The 16,991-nt window shown below is 47.1% G+C and overlaps 2 long non-coding RNA genes across 6 annotated transcripts in view; one reads left to right on the top strand and one right to left on the bottom strand.

Moving 5' to 3' along the window:
• LOC102555173 (uncharacterized) overlaps positions 1–5,428 on the top strand; it is a 23,436-nt gene extending 18,008 nt beyond the window's left edge. For both annotated transcript variants that reach the window (XR_015676879.1, XR_015676878.1), the window contains exons 4-5: positions 1,482–1,594; positions 1,771–5,428. This is a non-coding gene — a long non-coding RNA (uncharacterized LOC102555173). The remainder of the gene's footprint in view (positions 1–1,481; positions 1,595–1,770) is intronic.
• The window catches only part of LOC120100937 (uncharacterized), a 22,618-nt gene extending 5,627 nt beyond the window's left edge, over positions 1–16,991 (bottom strand). Inside the window, exons 1-5 of one of the 4 annotated variants that reach the window (XR_015676881.1) lie at positions 16,774–16,859; positions 15,336–15,426; positions 12,398–12,579; positions 11,720–11,783; positions 1,445–3,177 (exon numbers count right to left, since the gene is read on the bottom strand). This is a non-coding gene — a long non-coding RNA (uncharacterized LOC120100937). Of the gene's footprint in view, positions 1–1,444; positions 3,178–11,719; positions 11,784–12,397; positions 12,580–15,335; positions 15,427–16,773 lie in introns of those variants that run through there. The other 3 variants (XR_015676882.1, XR_015676884.1, XR_015676883.1) reach the window with 3 other exon arrangements.

Here is a 16,991-nt window from a genome sequence, read left to right as displayed (position 1 = left end):
AAGTATAAAAAAAAGAAAAGAAAACAATGTGGCATTAAAAGATCATCATAAAGCGATATACTGTATATCAAAGTCCTATTGGTTTGACCGTAAAATAAATGCTCACCGGATGGCACTTCTGGCTATTAGGTTAAAACGCTCTTTCACTTCCAAAGCACACTTAGAAAGATGGCAACAGCCTTGTCAGTTCATAAGCAAGGGCAGACTAGCCCTTGTGCTAAAAGTTTGTTAGTCTCTAGGAAGGTGGCAGAGCCTTTAAGAGGTGGGGCTAACCTGGGCATGGGATTGTATTTCTAATCCCAGCACTCAGTCTGTTTTGTGAACATGTGACCCACGAAGAAGAGACACATGTAAGAACAAACTTCTTTACTCTGATGCCAGGCACCTGCCTTGTTGGCCTCTTTTCCCATCCCTTACTGAGAGGTAGAGAAAGTGAGGAGGATGCAGGACCCTGTGCCTTCCCTGTCCCCCTGCCCTGCCATTGGCCTGCTAGGGCAGGCGGAGAGGGTATGTCAGATGCTAAGCGGTTGGAACAAGGCTGAGCCAACTCTGTGGGTGCTGCAGCCGCGCTGATGCTGGCCCTTGGAAGCATTACTAAGTAGTCGGAGGGGCAGCTCTGGGCACCTCAGCACTTCAGAGGCGTCTCCTGCTGGAGGGATTCATCTGATGGTCGGTGGGGCAGGAAGGAAGTAGGGAAGGCTATGAAGTCAGCAGAGCGGGTATCAGCAGTGGTAAGGAGAGGATGTTACTCAGTTCCTGTCATGCCCTGCAGTCCCAAGCCCTGTGCCCGGTTGCGCAGAAGGATCAGAAAGCGAAGGGTCAAGAAGGACATCTTGTCTGGTGTGGTGGCATATGCTTTTAGTCCAAGCACTTGGGAAGCAGAGGCAGGAGGATCTCTGTGAGTTCAAGGCCGGCTTGGTATACGGAGTAAGGTCGGGGAGAGCCAAAACGACTCAGAGACCCTATCTCTGAATGAATGAACGAATGACATCTCGATCCTGCTGGAACACAGCAGCAGCTTCCTCACAGCATCCACTCTACCTATAAAGTTCGTCTCCACTTGTCTATGCAGAGCATGCAGTATCCTATGTCTGATTCAAATGCCTCTTTCCTTTCCTGTGTGACCAATATTATATGAGTTGCCTTAAACAATATCTAGAAACCTGCTAAACGTTGTTTTGTAATGTGTCTGCGAAGGCCTTCCCAGAGGAGACTGGCAATGAGTTTGAGTGGATTAGGTAGGATTAAGGCCGACAGGGGCCATCCAAACAGCTAGGCCTGATGAGGACAACACAGAAATACTTGAATGTGTATCTATCCGTCTCTGGGATGAGGGATGTACTCCTTTCTTCTTCTGCCCTTGGACTTCACAACTTCAGGGTTTCTGGCCTTTGAACTTTAGGATTTTCACCAGTACCCCTCAACCCAGCCCAGGTTCTCAGGATTCTTTTTTTTTTTTTTTTTTTTTTTTTTTGCCTTAGACTGAGAGCTACAGCACTGACTTTCCTGATATTAAAGCATTCAGAGCTGTACTGAGCTGGGCTCCAGTGTCCTTGGGTCTCCAGTTTGCCAATGATCTTGCCATTATACAACTGTAAGTCAACTCCACTAATCTTCCTCCTGGATATCTATGTCTACGCTGTTGGTTCTGGTGCCAGAGTCACTGACACACTGGGAGTGCAGGCGGCAGTAGGCCTCTGTAAATAAATTCATACACCAGGTAGGATGTGTTCCCACTAACGTCATTGATCTCTTCTCTGTATCTTACAGCTTAGTCCAGAGGCTGGAACCTGAGGACAGAGTGGACTGCCAGAATCCATGGATTGAACCAAGGATGGGAGACAACACTAACACTGAGTCTCTTAGCTATGGTGCCAGAAGCTCTGAGAGGCACCAATCACAAGCCCACTCTTGTGGCTCACTTAGGAGTGGAAGCCCTCCTCCTGTGAAGCCTAATGAGAGTCTCTCTCTGACCTCTGAGTATCCATGTGCTCCCTGGGCAGGAGACAAGCAAGGGGAAGTTCTATTTCTGCCTCTTCCTAGTTATATAGCTCTGAACAAGTCAGAAGAGAGCCAAAGAACTGACCAGAGTCATCATCAGCTCTAATAGGGCTGCTCCATGCAGGCACTGGCACAGGAACTCAGTTACTTCAACTGTGGGCATTATTTATCCCGTCTGCTCCAATCCCAGGAGCAATGCTCCAAATGATCTCAGGGACTATCCTGAATGCATCTAGGGATAAGCGTGTTTGGGAAATTGGACCTCTCTACAGCTCTGCCCCGGCTCAGGCCAGATCCTAAGTAGTGGGGGTGGCCATGCAGGTGGACTGGGGGCTGCTGTGGGCTAGCATCTAACTAAGAAGAGGCCTGTGGAGGTGGGAAGCTGGCTCCATGTCTCCCAAGTGGGAGCTTGCCTGGATCTCAGACAGTCCTGCCTTTCTGGTTTGGGCTTCCCGGCTTTTGCTGCTGTCCTCCGGGGCAAGCTATTTTAGGTAGCAGTCAAAATAAAACTGAGATTAACCCAGAATTCTTGGCAGTCAAACAATACCATAATTATGTGCTTTTTAAGTTCAGAAATGAGGCATCTGGCACTGACCCACCAGGGTTTGGGGGGCGCCTTGAGGATAATAAGGCCTGCGTCTTGGGCCCTGTCACCTTTACACATCCTTAGTCATGGGCAACCACTATAGAACCATAGCTCTCTTCGAGGTGTTACTTTTGTCTCCAGAGACTCATATTGCCAGAAGAATGGTGTAACTTGCTTGCACACCAAATCCTGGCCCGTTGGACGGGTGATTTATTATTCATTTCTATATCATAAGTCCTCTCTCAAAAAGTCCTGATCCCAGTGGCCCCAGGGCAGTGAGCGAACAGAGAAGCTTGTGTTCTAGGGCTGAAGATCAGGGCAGGAATTCACTAGAGGAGTATGTGTGCACTTTGAGGAGTGCAGACCCCAGAATCCAGCAAATAGGCCCCTTCCTCTTTGCTGGGCGCTGAGGGGGAGGCGAGGGGATTAGACCTCTGAGAGCAAAAGCCTTTACTCCAGACAAAAGAATGGGAGATTCAAATAGACGGGAGGGGTCAGGATGATGTCAGCAAGGTCACTGCCTGAAGAACAGTGGCCACAAGCGGAGGCTTTGGGCAGATCTCTGAGCTTCCTCAAAAGACTTCAAATTCCTGAATGAGATAAAAAGAAAATAGAGCTTAGTTCCAGGTGTGTCCTCAGAGGTGTGATGGGGAAAAGACATAATCATCCCTCAACGCCAACCTGGCCCTAGGGACAAGGAGTTTCTGGACAATTAGCAGGAGTGCAGACCTTTTAGACAGAAAAGTGGTCTAAAAGGAGATTAAGTTAGGAAGCCCTCCCTGTTGGCTTGGATGAAAGCAGACACCTAGCTGGTGACAGCCCTGGGAGTAGGTACCTCACATTCAAGGGAACATCATGGGGGAGGTCCTGCCTCTTTTCTCACCAGTCATGGCTACCGGCACTTTTGCTGCTGACTGTTGCTGGAGACTCTTTCCCTCTTAAGTTTTTACAAGATCTTCCATTACTCCCATGGCCATGAGTCTGCTCTCTGGGGAGGGTCTCCTAAAGATGGAGTCTTAACTTTTGCCTCGGCACACACACACACACACACACACACACACACACACACACACACACACACACACACACCCCTGAAACATCTTTCATGGCCTCAGGAGGCAGAAAGAATAACCACTCTTGGGATGCTGTTTCTATGACCGGATATCCAGAGAGATGAACTTAGATGAGAGAAAGGGCATTGAGTTTTCTCTAGGAGGGAGATGAGAAAACACGGTGATAACCGGTGAGGGAGGCTAGGAGTTTTAAGCAGGTGGGATTGGAAGGCAGGGCCTCTGCCGTTGCTTGGACTCAGCCGATGTGCTTCCCACACAGAAGAAGGGCTGTCCAGTTCTCACTTCCCTGTCTTGTGTGCTGTCTAGTAGGAAGGAATCGTGGCATCTATAATGAAAGAAAAAAGCTGCCCCAAAATTAGCCACATCCCTCTGGGGACTTTGTGGCAATATCTTCTAGGCTTCTGGAGGCCTAGAAGGAATGGACTGACCCCTGTCAAGGGCAGAGGGACTTGGATGAATAGGATTGGTGGCAGTAAAGTGATAAACAAGACCTAAATGCTCTTCATTGGGCTGTAGTTATGGCTTGAGAAGACCATAAAAGGGAGGAGAGCTCACAGAGGGGAACACAGCCCTCTCCAGATAGGAAGCTGACTAGCTTCTAGTGTCTAGACCTCCATGTCTGCCTCCCAGCTGGGATGTTTGTAAAGATAGAGGTCCCATTCGTTATAAGTGGGCTTCCTGGGCTTTTGTCTGTTGCTAACCTAGGGCAATTGTCTAGAACTGTGCCTGCTTGGCAGTGATATCTTAGGAAAACCTAAGGTGCATGGACACAAGAGCACCTCCTTTGCTGGACTGAGACAGAGCAACATCATTGGGCATGCAAGCAGCACTTGCAGGCTCCAAAAGCTGTTTTAAATTCTTTCTAGTGCTAGATGGGTACATTAATGATCACCGGTAAGGAAATGTCCATGTCCTGCTGGTACAGTGAGGATGTGTCTACAGCTCCCCTCCTACCTCCTGGCTTGGGTGCCAGAGAACTCTCCTCTGAAAGGTACTTTAGATGAAGTTAAGGTGTGAGCCCTTTCTCTAGGATGGCCTCAGAAACAATGGCAAAGGTCTCATGAAATGTTGCCTCCAAAGCCCAGATGTTTGTCTGTTTGGTGATTCTAGATCCTGTCAATCAATACTAAGAATGACATGGTATATTAATTTGATTGTAGTCTAATTTATTAGTTTTTTATTAGTAATGTTATCTTACATAAGAATTTCCTTTGTACTAACAAACCATAAACACATTAAGTGTTTAGTTAGAAGGTTTAGTTTTCCCTTTGACATTTAGGTCTGTGCTAAATTCTTAGATTAGGAATTAGCATTTGGGTGTGGATTAAGGGTTCTACTTCTTCCCTAGTAACCGTGGGTTGTATCCTCATTTATTTACCAAACCTGTTTTTTTTTTTCCTCAGAGATGTACAACTTTGCCTCTGTCCTATGTGGAAATTTCACGAATAACTCAGTCTGACCCTGGACTCTTTGTTCTGTTCCATTGGTCAACCTTTCTATCCACACACAAGAACACGTTGTCTTTGTCCCTTTGCGATAAGTTGGTGCCTGGTAGGAGGGAGGTAGGAAGATGCTGTCTTCCAACCTCTTCAGGAGTTCTTCACTATTCTTGGTCATTTAGATTCTACTGAAATTTTGGAATTATTTTGTCAATTACCTCAAAAATCTCTGTTGGGATTGTAGTGGAATTGTCTTGACTCCATTGTCCTGAAATCTACTAAGGTTACCGCACAGCCGAAAAATAAACGATGCTGAGTCCATAAACCAATTATGCCTCAGCTTATTGCGTCATTTGACTTTTTAATAAAGTTATACTCTTTACGTAGTTCTCGTTCTTTGGCTTATCTTACCGGTTGTGTCTTAGGCGCAACAGCTTCTTTAACTGGCTGTCTTTTCCTCTCCTCGGCACGGTAATGGTGTATCATTTCCTTGATAGTGCCATGCATCCTACAGAATTCACTACATTTGTTGTTTTACAAATGTTATTATTTAAAAAATGTTTTTGTTAAATGAAGCCATTAAAATTCTAGCTGAAGAAGGCACATCAGGGTCGTGATTCTCATGTATTGATTTTGCAACCAACAGCCTTGTAAACCTCCTGTTTTCCTAGTAATTTCAAATCTGCCTGCTTCTTCTATTGACTTGCTCATGCCCCCTTTCTTTCCTTATGTGTTTGGTGATATTTAATGGTGCCCTCATATTAGTCTGATCTTCATGTGGAGGAATCCTATTGTCATAAAGCAGAATGCTTCTGTGTACGTATAGATGACGCTTCCAATACAGGACTACTCGAACCTCTTAAGAAGGCCTCGGGTATAACATGGCAGCCCAGCCTTGGCCCTAGCCTAAGTTCAAGCCCCAGAACCCACATGGAGTCCACAGTGTTGCTCTGACCTCCACACACATGTTGTGGCATGTACTCACTCATCACCCCAACACAACGACAATAAAAATAGCAATAATAGTTATAGTAACAATTTTCAAAATTAAAACTGCATCTGCCTGGGCCCTGTTAGTTGAACCAGAGATTATGGTAGATGTAATTAAGGTAAGGCTCTCCATATGAGATCACCCAGGAATGGAGTGAACCTTAAGCTACTAACAAGTACTTTTAAGAGAGAAGACAGGGCAGCCAAAAGGCATAGAGGAAGCCATGGGAAAGTCAAGTACAGGTTGAAGAGACACCTGCCAACAGACCACTGAGACTCGGAACTGCCAGAAGCTGGGAGAGGCAGGGAAGGACCCTTCCCTAGAGCTTCTGGGGATGTGACCCTGATGACACCTAGATTTGGAGCTTCTGGCTTCCAGAATTGTGAGAGAATATATCTTCGTTGTTTGAAAAACTTTATAGCTTTTGTTGGCCGTGGGCCAAGTTTCTAGGAAATATCTTTGGAGACAGAGAGATGGTCCTAGGTGGATTACTAGGGAACACTCCCAGGTGGGTTACTGGGGAGCACTCCCAGGTGGGTTACTGGGGAGCACTCCCAGGTGGGTTACTGGGGAGCACTCCCAGGTGGGTTACTGGGGAGCACTCCCAGGTGGGTTACTGGGGAGCACTCCCAGGTGGATTACTAGGGAACACTCCCAGGTGGGTTACTGGGGAGCACTCCCAGGTGGGTTACTGGGGAGCACTTCCAGGTGGGTTACTGGGGAGCACTTCCAGGTGGGTTACTGGGGAGCACTCCCAGGTGGGTTACTGGGGAGCACTCCTAGGTAGGTTACTGGGGAGCATTCCCAGGTGGGTTACTGGGGAGCACTCCCAGGTGGGTTACTGGGGAGCACTCCTAGGTAGGTTACTGGGGAGCACTCCTAGGTAGGTTACTGGGGAGCATTCCCAGGTGGGTACTGGGAAGCACTCCCAGAATCAACGTCTGGAAGGCTGTCAGAGAAGTGGTTCTGAGAGGAGGGCAAGCAAGCATGAGGATGCAGCCCCAAAGCTGGGATGCTCATTCAAAGTTGTCTGAAGTAGAGCCCTAGAACTCTGCACCAGCCAGCTATTGGGCTGAGAAGAAACCTGCATAGGACAATTGCCTTCACACTAACACAAGGCCTAGAATGTTCTTCTCTGTGAGCCTTAGCAGGCACCACCCCAGCCTTCATGCTGACTGGGACCATACCAGCATATCCTACAATCCTCTCTGAGCACGTCTATACTCCTCCTAGTGCAGCGTCCAGTTCCAGCACACAATCTCTCAAAGGCTTGTCCTCCACATTTACCCACAATTTAAAATAGGCATCTATTGTGAAAACGTCAGTGAGCTCCACATACTAAGTTCTCTAGAACAAACTCCTTTAACGAAGGCAGAACTGTCCCATGTGACTAAAGTGCCATGTGGTTTGTTTTTCCAGGAAAGCTGTCTTTCTACATATCCCCTCTCTCAGTTCCTCCAGATGTCTGCATAGATGCTAGTTTGTTTTGAACACATGCAGTTGCTTGCTTGGTGAGCTGATCTCCCTGGATGGTTCTTGCCAAGCCATACAACTGACTAGTCCTATTTATCACTCAGATCTACAGGGACAGCCTCACTGACTTCCCCTAAACCGGCTCTCTGGCCGCACCATGGACTTTCCTCTGCAACCGTCCCTCTCTGCCACTTCTTTGACTCCTGGCTCTGGGCTGACAGTGGGTGTGCAATCTTTGGGGTTAGGTATTCAGTCCTGTCCTCTAATGCTTAGGGTCTGACTCAGTCTTCCACGTACCCTGTGCCTTTGGTACACAGCAGAGGGTTGTATGTTCGTGCATAGCTGCTGACTTTTTAGATGACTCAATGATGTACCCAGCGGTTGCATTTCTGTGTGTCTATGTCTTGTATTCTGCATGTCAAAACGGCTCCCCTAATACCTACAAGCCAGAACCCCTTGGGGTATATAGCTCCATTAGACAGTCTATGTGAGGTCTGCAGTATCAGCCCCACAAAAATCCATGCCCATAGCCTTGCTGGCCGAACAGTAAATACTAGAGGAATTTTCTCAGTCACATTCAAAACATCACTGAGATGTCCCCTGTAGAAGAATCCACATAGTATACATAGATAACCTCTCCTCAGGAAGCAGAGCTTACCTCCTTCCCCTACCAGCCCTGAGCATGGTTTGCTTCCAAGCAATACAGAACAGGAAAGGTTGGGGAGTAACTAACCATGGAGAACCCTGGCACACCCTATGAGGTCAGATGATCCAGGCCAACTAATGCTTCAGTGAGTCGTGCTGACGGCATGGATCCTTGACAGAGTGACATGAGAACCATGCTGCACTTCCAGGGTCTTCCAACAAACACATCATTTTAATTTAACCAAAGCACCAAGTGAAAACAGACTAGAGGGATGGTCAGATTGGCCCAGTAACCCCAGCACTCATAAAAAGTTGGGTCCAGTAAAAGGAGTCGGTTAACTCAGCCCTGAGACCAGACAAGTGGATTCCTGGAGGCGGCTGAGTCAATGAGTTCCTGACTCAGTGAAAACTGTTGCAAAAATTAAAGTGAAGAGGAGGGCTGGCCTCAGTGCCCTAACCTCTGCACGCATGCATTTGCACAACATGTGAACACACAGACATGCGCATACGCCACGCAGAGAGACGGGAGGAAGGGGTGAGTCAGATGGAGGAGCAGCTTACATAGCACTTGACCAACACCTCCTGTAACTGCCAAGGTCATTAAAACAAAGGAAAGTGAGGCACTGTCAGAAACAAGCCAGAGAAGGCTGAGAATGACTCCAGGGCAGTGTGGCCTCCTGGTGAGATCCGGGGAGTGAACAGGATCCGGATCCAAACCTAGGATTCTCACTGCGGCAATGGTTCCAAAGGAACATAACGCGTTAACAATAGGGACACCAGGAGGAGAGGGAGACACAGGAACTCTGTCTTATCTTTGCAACCTGTCAATCTACACACACACACACACACACACACACACACACACACACACACATATTTTTAAATCTAAGAGAAAGCACAACAGTGGTTTTATGCCAGGGGAAAGCCACCGGACCTGCTGAGCCCTTGAGTCAATCTGTTTTTATCACCGAGATGCAGATAGGAAGGAGGCTGAAAGGGAAGGCCACATAAGGCCAGGGACTCAGCTTCAAAAACACGGAACATCTGTGGAAGCCTGTGTCGTAGATAAATAAATAGTAGATGTTGAAAGTAAGCACTTCCGGTGCCACTGAGGCCAAGCACGCTCTCTCTTTGACACCGCATGGAAGACGTAGTCTGCAGGGAAGACTAAGGCCCACATTTCAGGCTTTCATGAGAGCAGTCAAATCTGGGGGCTTCTAACCAGCAACTTCTCCCAAAAACTCCTATGTAAGAAGGAATCTGGTTTGAGTCCCCTACCCCTACTGAGAGGCCTTTTCCCCAATCACCTGCCTCATCTCAGCAAAGAGAAGGAAGGCAGTAAGCCTTAGACACCAGACCCCACAGACCAAACAAAACCATGTTCCTCTGAGTAGTAAACTACAGGAGTGTTTCTGTTTATAATCACGCCAATGAGAAGTGACTATATTTATCTTCCGTATGGTTTGCCACAGAGGGAACGCATGGATATCTTTTGGGGTGTATATCTGCCACATGGTGTCTCCGTATTGTAGGCATGAGTCAGAAGAAAATAGGGCTGTACTAGATTGGCTTTGAAGTCACCAGAGGCCAAGGAGCAGGGTGATCTGGCCTGGGCTAACCTTTGAGGAGGTCATGTGGTATTCGGGGACAGTGGTGAAGCTTACGAATAGGTGGTGACAACGTCATATCTCTGAATGGGTCAACAGCACCAAGTACAAAGGTTATGACGTCCAGGTGTGGCAGGGAACTCAGCAAAACAGGCAAAACTAACTGTGACCCCAGTAGAACTCCAAGCAAAACAGAGTGTCATGGCAAGTACTCAGAGCTACTGCTGGGCCAGTCAGGAGGGAATACGGGGGATTCTGAGTCCACATGACTGGTGGCCTAGGGGGTTTCTATAAGAAGCCCTTTCCTATGGTTAACTCCTATAAACCTCTCAACCACCATATTAAAAATCCTTGGCTCCCAGATGAGATAAACTCTTCTGCTAAATGCCCTGCACGTCCCTCTGTGTCCTGTCTTCCACTATGACTGGCTGTCATGGTTTGCTTGCCTAGCTGGACTGTCAGCTCCTAAAGGGCAGGGATGGTCTGTGCCTTGCTCTGTGATTTACGTCTCAGCAGTAGCACGGCGCTGGGAATGTGATTAGGCTTGGTGGAGATTTGCTGATGACACTAGAACAATGTGGAGTCTAGGCCCTTCTCGAGTGGTATACTGTGGCTTTGTGTACTCACTTGCCACAGCCTAGAATCATTTGGAAGCAGAGTCTCCATTGAGGAATGGCCTGGTGTGTCTCTAGAAGAGAATTTTGGCTGGTAGTTGGTGTAGGAAGACCCACCTCACTGTGTGGAAAAACATTCCTTCCTGGTCTTAAACGGTATCAGAGAGCTAGCTGAGCATAAACTTGCCTGCCAGCCAGCAAGCAGTGTCCTGCGTGGCACTTGCCATACTTCTTGTATGTGCGTGTGCTTGTGTGTGTGCATGTGTGCATGTACAAGTGTGTGTATGCATGTATGTGTGTGCGTGTGTGAATAAATGTGCATTCAAGCGTGTGTGTGTGCACACACTCATGTGTGTATGTATGTGTGTGCATCTACACATGTGTGTGTGTACGTGTTTGTGTGTATGTGTTTGTGTGCATGTATGTATGTGTATAGTGGGCGCGAGGGGGAGGTGACAGTATGTAGAGTAGCAAGCTGACCTGCCTTTGAATTCCAGCCTTGAGCTCCTTAACGACGGAGTGTGACCTTGAATTGTGAGCTGGAACACAAACCTTTCCTCCCCTAAGTTGCTTTTAGTTAGAGTGTTTTAACACAGTAACAAAGATGAAACTAGAACACTCTGGTGTTCCCTCTGCCTTGGTCAGAGTTGACCTGGACCTCAATGGCCGCTGTCCTAAGCTGAGAAGGAGCTGTCTACAGATGCGTCTTCTGTATTCTAAGTGCTAAGCCACAGACCAGTGGTCAAGTGGCAGAGCATCTCGCCATCATCTAAGGACACTCTCTGGATCTGTTTTTCTTTGTTTGAGATAAGATTTTTATGTGGCCCAAGTTGTCTCAAAACTGCCCATATAGCCCAGGATGACCATAAACTCCTGATCTTTCTGCCTTTACCTCCTAAATGTTTTGGTAACAAATCCATACACACATACCTGGCAAGGCCCTGGATCTGATTTCCCAGACAAACTCCGCATCCCCCAGTTTCCTTTCTCACATGATCACTCTGAGACACGAGCTCAGTCACGTCAGAAAATGCAGGTTATTTTGAAAGCTTCATAAGAATCAAGCACTTTTTCCTTGAAGACTACATCCCTTAAAAGCACCGTTACAATGCTCCCTCGTCTACATAAACTATAACACATTACCAAGGAAGAGCTGTGGTCAGCTGGGCCTAGTGGCAAAGATCTGAAGTCTGCATGAACTACAGAGAGAGGTGGAGGCCAGTTTGAATAACCTGATGGGAATCTGGCTATCCCCCAGACACATAGATAAAGAGAAAGATGTGTAAATACCTGTTGACATAAAGTCTTGAGAGACAGCTCAACGATAGGGCGCTTGACTCGCATACACAGAGTCCTAGGTTTAAAAAAATTGGTAGTGGCCAAATTTTCTTCTGAGATTCAAGCACAACTATTGAAAGCCTAACACTTGGCAGCCTTCCTATGGATTCTATAGGCAGAACAAAGGGAACATTCGTGCTCTAGAAGTATGGGCTGTCTCTATGAGTGGGTAGCAAGATCATGACACTGAAAAGCTTCCGTAAGGTAAGGACCAACGTTCTCTGAAATGTCTTTTGAACAAAGCAGCAACCCACATAATGGGTAATTTTTCCTAGCTACACATCTGATAGAAGGCTAATATCCAAATTACAAAGAATATAAAACACCAGCAAGGAAAAAACCCAATTAAAAGTGGTGTACATCTCTAAACAGAATTCTGAAAAGAAGAAACACAAATGGCTGAGAAACACTTAAAGAAATATTCTGCGTCCTTAGTCACCAGGGAAACGAAAATGGAAACTACTTTGGGATTTCATCTTACAAACCTCAGAATGTCTATAAATATAAATAAAACAAATGACAGCTCATATAGTCAGGGTACAACTACTATAAAAATCAGTGTGGTGGTTCCTCAGGAAGATGAGAATTAATCTAACTCACGATCCATCTATACCATTCTTAGACACGTACCTGAAGGATGCTTCATCTTACCACGGAGACACTTGCTCAACCATGTTTATTGCTGCTTTATTCATAGTAGCCAAAAATTAGAAACAAGGGCTGGAGAGATGGCTCAATGGTTAAGAGCACTGACTGCTCTTCCAGAGGTCCTGAGTTCAAATCCCAGTAACCACATGGTGGCTCACAACCATCTGTAATGAGATCAGATGCCTTTTTCTGGTGTGTCTGAAGACAGCAACAGTGTATTTATATATAATAAATAAATAAATCTTAAAAAAAGAAATTAGAAACAACATAGAAACTTGCTGGCAAATGGATGTAACTAGAAAAAAACATCCTTAGTGAGGTAACCTAGACCCAGAAAGAGAACTATGGTATGTATTCACTTATATGTAGATGTTAGCTATTGAGTCAACGATGACCAAAAAGCAAGCCATAGAACCACAGAGCTTAGGTATGGAGCAGGAACTAGGGGGGACAGATAGATCTCGTTAGGAAAGATGCAGGATAGATAGTAAGGATGGGTGGTAGTGGGAGACTGGAATGAAAGGAACAATGAGAAGGAGGAGGGAAGGAAGGAATGAAGGAGGGTGTGGTGGTTTGAATAGGTGTGGACTCTATAGGCTCATGTGTTTCGATGCACAGTTCCAAAGTGTGGCTGTGTTGGAGTAGGTGTGTCCTTGTAGGAAGTACATCACTGTAGGGATGGGCTTGGAAGTCTCCTGTGCTCAAGCTGTGGTCAGTGTGGTTCACAGTGTCCTTCTGTTGCCTGTGGATCAAGATGTGGAAGGCTCGGCTCCTCCAGCACCATGTCTAAATGCATGCTGCCATGCTTCCCAACATTATGATAAGAGAGTAAACCTCTGAAACGGTAAGCCAGCACCAATGAAGCGTTTTTCTTTGTAAGTGTGGCAGTGGTCATGGTGCCTCTTCACAGCAACAAAACCCTAAGACAGAGGGAAGAGAGAGAGACAGCTAATGTTAAGGGCCATTTGAAGGGTAGTAGGGAAACCTAATACAGTAGAAGCTTCGTGTGTGTGTGTGTGTGTGTGTGTGTGTGTGTGTGTGTGTGTGTGTGTGTGCGCGTGCTAAAGGAAATTACCAAAGAATGGAGGGGAGGACAGAACCCCAACTGGACATCTCTCACCACCAAATGATGCTTTCACTACAGGGAACAGTTTACATCTAATTGAGTTGTTAACCAAAGAGGTCCCATGGGAAAACCTAAATATTGCAGACTGCCAAACTGTGGGTTGCTCTCCACAAAGTGATGGCACGGCCCCATTGGTGAAGACAACACCTATATTCCTCATTAAACATGGAGACATAGAAGTGGTGCCTACATAGAGCTTCACCCCTATGTGCTGGCATCTTTAGTATAGGAAGGCACTCTGCACACTACCAATGAAGAAACGAAAACACCAACCTAGCCACAGACCCTCTGATCTTCGGTGGTGTCCTGCCTACAAGATATTTTTTTTTCTTTTTCTTTTTCTTTTTTTTTTTTTTCTTTTTTTTTTTCGGAGCTGGGGACCGAACCCAGGGCCTTGCGATTGCTAGGCAAGCGCTCTACCACTGACTAAATCCCCAACCCCTACAAGATATGTTAATGCTAGAGTGGCACAAAACTTCTGGGAGTACCAAGCAGGGTTTGATTTGACTTAAGACCTCCTCCAGGAGATGGAACCCATATCTGACACTGCCTGGGTAACCAAGAAGCTGAGACTAGGTAGCCCAGGAACCTAGGGTAAAACCAAATACTGTTCTACTGGAAGATTGTAGCAATAAACGTAAAAGTGAGGAATGACTCCTAATAGCCTTCTGCTCTACTCATAGATCAGCGTCTTTCTCAGCCAGCATCAGACGATTCTTCCTGCCATCAATGAGAACAAATACGGAGACTCATAGCCAGGCAATACTCAGAGAGTGAGAGGCCTTGGAACTCTCAGCCCTAAACAGGATGTCTCCATCGAATCTCTCCTCTCAGGGCTAGGGAACCCTATGGGAGAGAAGACAGAAAGAGTGTGAGAGCCAAAGATGGAGGGCACAAGGAAATAAGGCCTTCTAAGTATGCACATATTCTCACAGAGGCTGAGGCAGCATGCACAGGGCCTGCAGGGCCTGTACCAGATGGGGTTCTAGAGCTGAAAAGAGAAGTGGACACACGTCCCCATCCCTAACCCAGGCACTATCACCGACTGATAACCAGTTGCAAATGAAACAAATTATTCTTAAGGGTAGGTCACATGTCCAGCCATAGATGACCAACAGAAAACAAACATAATGTCATCTTTAGAGGCTCTTTGTCTCAAAATGTCACATCACTTGGGGTTTTATTTTATTTTAAATTTATTTAATATTCATATACTTAATAAAATTTATATAAGTATATATATTTAATTGAATGTATATTCTTTTTTGTGCCCTGCGTGCCCTTTGGATATTTGTTATGGCTTCTGGCTTGGTGTTTTTAATAGGATTCCTGAGTGTGTGGATGAGTAGGTGGGTCTCGATGTCTATACGTGCTTGTTTTACTACGTGTTAGCCTCTTTATCTTACTATATTTTATTATTTTCCCTTAGAAGCCTGTTTGTTTTCTAATGAGAGACAGAGAGGTAGGAGGATCTGGATGGGCAGAGAGGTAGGAGGAACTGACAGGAGCAGAGGAAGGGGAAACTGTAATCAGGATACATTATGTGAGGGGAAAAAATGTAGTTTCAATAAAAAGGGAAAGAAGAAAAAATATAAAAAGCAAAACCAAAAAATTAAAAAAGACACCAAACTACTCACTTAAAAAAAAAAAAGCCAAGTTTCCCTAAATCCTGGAGAAAGGAACGCACGTATGTGTAGGGAAATAGTGTGATTGGCTCAGGCGTTATGCTAATACAGATAAAGAACACGCAGCAATGGTGACAGGAGGATGGAAAGGAGGAGGTAGTAAACGAACCCAGGGTTCGGGAAGATGTCACACGGATGGAGCCTTCTTCCTTGGATCCAGGTGAGTGGAAGAAATTTTTCCAGAAGAATGGAACAGAATCCTAGGAAGAGGAGTAAAAATGAGCAAATATAATTTTTAACTCCTATTTTGTTTTCTGTGTGCGTATTCAGCTCTGAGCCCTTCACAGTTAGGGACCCCAGCTCCCAGACCTTCACAGTTAGTGACCCCAGCTCCCAGACCTTCACAGTTAGGGACCCCAGCTCCCAGACCTTCACAGTTAGTGACCCCAGCTCCCAGACCTTCACAGTTAGTGACCCCAGCTCCCAGACCTTCACAGTTAGTGACCCCAGCTCCCAGACCCTCACAGTTAGGGACCCCAGCTCCCAGACCTTCACAGTTAGTGACCCCAGCTCCCAGACCTTCACAGTTAGTGACCCCAGCTCCCAGACCTTCACAGTTAGTGACCCCAGCTCCCAGACCTTCACAGTTAGGGACCCCAGCTCCCAGACCTTCACAGTTAGGGACCGCAGCTCCCAGACCTTCACAGTTAGGGATCCCAGCTCCCAGACCTTCACAGTTAGTGACCCCAGCTCCCAGCCCTTCACAGTTAGTGACCCCAGCTCCCAGCCCTTCACAGTTAGTGACCCCAGCTCCCAGACCTTCACAGTTAGGGACCCCAGCTCCCAGACCTTCACAGTTAGGGACCCCAGCTCCCAGACCTTCACAGTTAGGGACCCCAGCTCCCAGACCTTCACAGTTAGTGACCCCAGCTCCCAGACCTTCACAGTTAGGGACCCCAGCTCCCAGACCTTCACAGTTAGTGACCCCAGCTCCCAGCCCTTCACAGTTAGTGACCCCAGCTCCCAGCCCTTCACAGTTAGTGACCCCAGCTCCCAGACCTTCACAGTTAGTGACCCCAGCTCCCAGACCTTCACAGTTAGGGACCCCAGCTCCCAGACCTTCACAGTTAGGGACCCCAGCTCCCAGATCTTCACAGTTAGTGACCCCAGCTCCCAGACCTTCACAGTTAGGGACCCCAGCTCCCAGACCTTCACAGTTAGTGACCCCAGCTCCCAGACCTTCACAGTTAGGGACCCCAGCTCCCAGACCTTCACAGTTAGTGACCCCAGCTCCCAGACCTTCACAGTTAGTGACCCCAGCTCCCAGACCTTTACAGTTAGTTAGTGACCCCAGCTCCCAGACCTTCACAGTTAGGGACCCCAGCTCCCAGCCCTTCACAGTTAGGGATCCCAGCTCCCAGCCCTTCACAGTTAGGGATCCCAGCTCCCAGACCTTCACAGTTAGTGACCCCAGCTCCCAGACCTTCACAGTTAGTTAGTGACCCCAGCTCCCAGACCTTCACAGTTAGGGACCCCAGCTCCCAGCCCTTCACAGTTAGGGATCCCAGCTCCCAGACCTTCACAGTTAGTGACCCCAGCTCCCAGACCTTTACAGTTAGGGATTCTGCTCACAGCAGGCTTATGGAAGGAAGGTTACTCCATTTTATGACTGACAAACCAGAGACACAGGCAGTTGAGTAATTGTCCAGACAGGCTGCAGATTCAAATCACTTCAATGTGGTTTGAGAGGTGAGAGGAAAGAGAGGAAAGGAGGGAGGAGCCCTGCTGGCTGGATTCAGGCTTCGTGGCTGAGGCTGGGGAACTG

The sequence above is a fragment of the Rattus norvegicus genome, chromosome 2 (assembly GCF_021556685.1).
Source record: "Rattus norvegicus strain SHRSP/BbbUtx chromosome 2, alternate assembly SHRSP_T2T, whole genome shotgun sequence".
In the NCBI taxonomy this organism is placed as follows: domain Eukaryota; kingdom Metazoa; phylum Chordata; class Mammalia; order Rodentia; family Muridae; genus Rattus; species Rattus norvegicus.
This window is presented reverse-complemented; position numbering and strand designations above follow the sequence as displayed.